The sequence below is a fragment of the Neomonachus schauinslandi genome, chromosome 5 (genome assembly GCF_002201575.2).
Source record: "Neomonachus schauinslandi chromosome 5, ASM220157v2, whole genome shotgun sequence".
Taxonomy (NCBI): Eukaryota; Metazoa; Chordata; class Mammalia; order Carnivora; family Phocidae; genus Neomonachus; species Neomonachus schauinslandi.
Window position 1 is genome coordinate 155773327 of NC_058407.1, and position 5479 is coordinate 155778805.

Consider the following 5479-nt stretch of genomic DNA (forward strand, 5'->3'; position numbering starts at 1 on the left):
GCGCCTGGGTGGCTCAGTCGTTAAGCGTCTGCCTTCGGCTCAGGTCGTGGTCCCGGGGTCCTGGGATCGAGCCCCGCGTCGGGCTCCCTGCTCGGCGGGGAGCCTGCTTCTCCCTCTGCCTCTCTCTGTCTGTCTCTTGTGAATAAATAAAATCTTTAGAAAAAATAAAAATAAAAAAATAAAAAATAAATAAAAAAATAAAATAAAATAAAATGCCTGGAGCCGGGGCGCCTGGGTGGCTCAGTCGTTAAGCGTCTGCCTTCGGCTCAGGTCGCGGTCCCGGGGTCCTGGGATCGAGCCCTGCGTCGGGCTCCCTGCTCGGCAGGGAGCCTGCTTCTCCCTCTGCCTCTCTCTGTCTGTCTCTTGTGAATAAATAAAATCTTTAAAAAAAATAAAAAAAAAAAAAATAAAAAAAAAATAAAAAAAATAAAATAAAATAAAATGCCTGGAGCCGGGGCGCCTGGGTGGCTCAGTCGTTAAGCGTCTGCCTTCGGCTCAGGTCGTGGTCCCGGGGTCCTGGGATCGAGCCCCGCGTCGGGCTCCCTGCTCGGCGGGGAGCCTGCTTCTCCCTCTCCCGCTCCCCCCGCTTGTGTTCCCTCTCTCGTTGTGTCTCTCTCTGTCAAATAAATTAATAAAATCTTAAAAAAAAAATGCCTAGAGCCATGTAAACAGGGGTGGTAGCGTGACTCATAACAGTGTTGGCCTACATGCTAATCTATAGCTCTTTCAGAGACTTAGACATAAACTCTGGCTTGGGAAACACAGGCAAACAATTTGAAGAACTTGAGAATGCTCTTGTAGGTGAGGATATACAAAGTGTTGCCTGATTCCGGGTCAATAACTGGCAGCCTGTGGGTCTTATTTTGAATTAATGAAGAGACAGCATCAAACAAGCTGGCGTTAGAAGCAATGCATACAAGGGATTAAAGAAGTCCTGTGGGTACGCTTCCCTCCAGGTTTCTGTCTTGCATTCTTACAGCTCATAGAGCTATACCAAAACTGGTTTATTAGTAATAGTGCAGGATATTGATGAAATCCTTGATGGCCAGCATGCCCACAAAACTTTGATTCTTACTTTCCCACTGCCCCATAAGGGACAGCTTATATACCATTAGTTGCCAAAGGGGGGAAGAAAAAAAAAAGTTTTCTTCATCTACAGGGAAATATTAAATACAAACAAATTGGAGCTTGTGGGAATCTGGTCATAGCTGTGATGAGACTTCATAAAAGAAGTGTACGTGCTATGGTTAGATTCTGGGGTCCCTTGAGGATGCTCATTTTCCAGAGCTGGAAGCTATCCCAAGAAGTGACCATCTCCTTTGCAAGAGACACTTGCTGGGTTCTTTTGCTTTAGGAAGCGTGCTCTCTTTTTTTCACAATGAAGGCATTTATTGCTTTAAACTTCCCTCTCAGAACTGCTTTTGCTGCATCCCATGAGTTTGGTGTCTTGTGTTTTCATTTTCCTTTGTATCAAGATATTTTTTTATTTCCCTTTTGATTTCTTCTTTGACTCAGTGGTTGTTCAAGAGTATGTTGTTTAATTTCCACACATTTGTGAATTTTCCAGTTTTGCTCTTGTAATTGATTTCTAGTTTCATACCATTGTGGTCAGAAAAGATACTTGGTATGATTTCAGTCACCTTGCATTTGCTAAGAATTGTTCTGTAACCGAACATACCTATCCTAGAGAATGTTCATGTTCACTTCAGACAAATGTATATTCTACTGCCATTGGGTGGAATGTTCTGCATGTATTTGGGCTAAGGTATAGTTCAAGTCCAATGTTTCTTTATTGATTTTCTGTCTGGATAAACAAGTCTGTTGTTTTAAGTGAGCTCCTGAAGTCCCCTAGTATTATTGTAGTTTTGTTTGTTTCTCCCTTCAGATCTGTTAGTATTTGCTTAGTATAATGTTTAGTTGCTCTGATATTAAGTGCATATATACTTACAATTGTTATCTTCTCTTGATGAATTAACCCCTTTATCATTACATAATGACCTTTGTTGTTTCTTGTTACAATTTTTGACTTAAAAGTCTATTTTGCTCATACAAGTATAGCTACTCCTACTCGCTTTTGGTTTCCATTTGCACGAAATATATTTTTCTACCCCTTCACTTGAGACTATGTATGTCCTTAAGGTTGAAGTGAGTCTCTTGTACACAACATATGGTTGGGTTGTGTTTTTTAATCCATTCAGCCACTCTATGCCTTTTGATTGGAGAATTTAGTCTATTTATAGTAGAAGTAATTATTGACAGGTAAATACTTATTAATGCCATCTTACTGTTTTCTGTTTGCTTTGTAGTTCCCTTATTTATTTCTTCCTCTTCTGTTACCTTCCATTGTGAGTTGATGATTTTCCATAGTAGTAAGCTTTGATCGTCTTTACCTTTTGTGTGTCTGCCATAGGTCTTTGTTTTGTGGTTATTATGAGAATTGTGTAAAATGTCTCATAGACTTAACAGTCTACTTCAAGATGATAATTTGCTTCGATCATATACAAAAATCAACCCTCTTACTGCCCTCCCATATTTTATGTTTTTGATGTCACAATTTATCTCATTTACACTGTAGATCCACTAACATATTATGGTAGTGATAGTTACTTTCAATACTTCTGTCCTTTAAACCTTTATATTACAATTAAGTGATTAACACACAACCATATTACAGTATTATTCTGAATTTGACTATATACTTCCCTTTACCAATGTGTTTTATATTTGCATATATTTTCATGTTGCTAATTAATGTCCTTTCATTTCTGCTCCAAGAATTCCTTTCAGCATGTCTTGTAAGGCAGTTCTAGTGATGACGGTCTCCCTCAGCTTCTGTTTGTTTGGAAAAATCTTTATTTCTCCTTCATTTCTCAAAACAACTTTGCCAGGTAAATTATTCTTGGTTGATAGTTTCTTTTTTTTTTTTTTCTTTCAGCAATCTGAATGTATCATTCCACTCTTCCTGTCCTGCAAGGTCTCTGCTAAAAAATCTTCTATAGCCTTAGGGAGGTTCCCAGATATGTGAGAATTTTTTTTAATCTTGCTGTTTTAAAAATTCTTTTTCTTTGGGTGCCTGGGTGGCTCGGTCGTTAAGCGTCTGCCTTCGGCTCAGGTCATGATCCCAGGATCCTGGGATCGAGTCCCACATCAGGCTCCCTGCTTGGCGGGAAGCCTGCTTCTCCCTCCCCCACTCCCCCGTTTATGTTCCCTCTCTCGCTGTGTCTCTCTCTGTCAAATAAATAAATAAAATCTTTAAAACAACAACAACAACAATTCTTTTCCTTTGATTTTAGACGTTTTATTATAAAGTGTCTTAGAGAAGATCATTTTGGGCTGAAATTTTAGGGTGACTTATTAACTTTTTGGATGTCCAAATCTCAATCCAGATTTGGGAAGTTCTCAGCCATTATTTCTTTAAATAAGCTTTCTGCCTCTTTTCCCCACTCTTCTCCTTCTGGTAATCCAGTAATGCATGGTTTCTTTGAATGTTATCACATAATTCATATAGGCTTTCTTTATTCTTTTTCATTTTTTTTCTTTTTGCTCCTCTGACTGATTTCAAATGATCTGCCGTCTAGCTCATGAATTCTTTCTTCTGCTTGGTTGAGTCTGCTGTTGAGCTTTCTATTGATCTCTTCATTTTAGTTATTGTATTTGTCAGTTCTAGGACTTCTGTGTTTGTTTTTTTTAATGGTTTCTATTTCTTGCTGAACTTCTCATTTTGTTCATGCATTGTTTTCCTAATTTCATTTAGTTTTTTATCTGTGTTTTCTTGCAGTTCACAGAATTTCTTTAAGAAGATTATTCTGAATTCTTTGTCAGACAGTTCCTAGATCTCCATTTCTTTAGGGTCAGTTGTTGGAGTTCTATCAGTTTCTTTTGGTGAGGTCATGTTTCCTTGATTATTCATGATCCTCGTGGTCTTGCTTTGGTGTCTGCACAATTAAGGAAGTAGGCACCTCTTCCAGCCTTTACACCCTGGCTTCAACAGGCAAAACTTTTCACTAGTTGGCCTCTCCAGAGATTCTGGGCGGGCCATCCGGCGGTAACCATATGCAGGCTTATTATTGGAGTCCTTTGGTAGGCAGGCCATGTTTGGGCACATGGTGGATCTTGAGTCCACAGGGGCCATCCAGGTGCTGGGGATCACTGAGGAGAGCCCAGCATCTGGATCCAGGTGGGCTAGTAGTACTTATCCAGAGAATGATTTGCAGACTTTTGATCTTCAGTAATGTAGTGCAAATATATATCCCAGCAGGTACACCAGATGACCCATTGGGTGAGGAATGAAAATAGTGGAACTTCTAATTATATTTATTCCTTACCTCATTTCTTTTAGTTTCCATTTCATGAATGTTTTTTAATATACTGAGTGTTTCATACAATAATATGTATACATAAAATATAAATAAATACACACATTTATGGGGATGCAGTCCCAAAATATATACTGTTGAAGTGAGTGTTCAAATGAGTTTAGGGACCATTACTCCAAGCCACTACGTTCTACTTTCTCTTCTTACTGATTAACTTACAACTTTTTTTTTTTTAAAGATTTTATTTATTTGACAGAGAGAGACACAGCAAGAGAGGGAACATAAGCAGGGAGAGTGGGAGTGGGAGAAGCAGACCCCCACTGAGCAGGGAGCCTGATGCAGGGCTCGATCCCAGGACCCTGGGACCATGACCTGAGCCGAAGGCAGATGCTTAACGACTGAGCCACCCAGGCGCCCCTTACAGCTTTCTTAATTACTAGCAGACCTGAAGATATATTCTTGCCACCTTGATAGAACTGTATTTTCTGAATATCTATAAAGCAATATCATCTACCAGAGATAGTGATTTTAGAAACTTTACCTATTGTCATGGGTCTCATTCTTGGAGAGTAAATTGGAGAGGGTAAAACAGAATATATTTTCTGTGCCTCATGAAGTTAACTAGTTGCTGTTATAGACACAATGAGAATTAATTCTGTTCTCTGACCACCTGAGAATAACATTTTTAAGATGAGGAATTACCTATTCATTGAGACATAAGTCAATAAGTGGAGTCAACTAATGATAGACCAGGGAACAATCAGATACAATGTAGTAAATTATGTTCTGTCATATTGTAATTCTTAATAACTCAGCTGTCACTCTAGACATTTTTGCGTCTTTATTTGGAGAATGGAAAGAAATAAAATGTAGGCTATTACAGACAATGTAAAAATCCTGGGATGTGGGTGGAAGGAAAGAAGAAGATTCCTTACGAAGAAGATTCTTCATTGGGGTGCTGATGGGTGAGTGAGAGTTCACCAAGGTGACGAGGCAAGAAATGGAAGAGAACATCCCAGACAGAGGGAGCAAAGTGTGCACAGACACAGATGGAAGATCACTGAGGAAGGGAAAGGAGTGTGGTATGGCTGGAGCATACGGAGGCTGTGCGTGTTTGTGAGAGAGTGCAGGAAGGGGAGGTCAAAGAGGGGATGCCAAACAGC

The 5479-nt window shown here is 39.6% G+C and overlaps 1 pseudogene; it reads right to left on the reverse strand.

Annotated features, from left to right (window-relative positions):
- LOC110577507 overlaps positions 1–1305 on the reverse strand; it is a 1931-nt pseudogene extending 626 nt beyond the window's left edge.
- Between the last annotated feature and the right edge of the window lie 4174 nt (positions 1306–5479).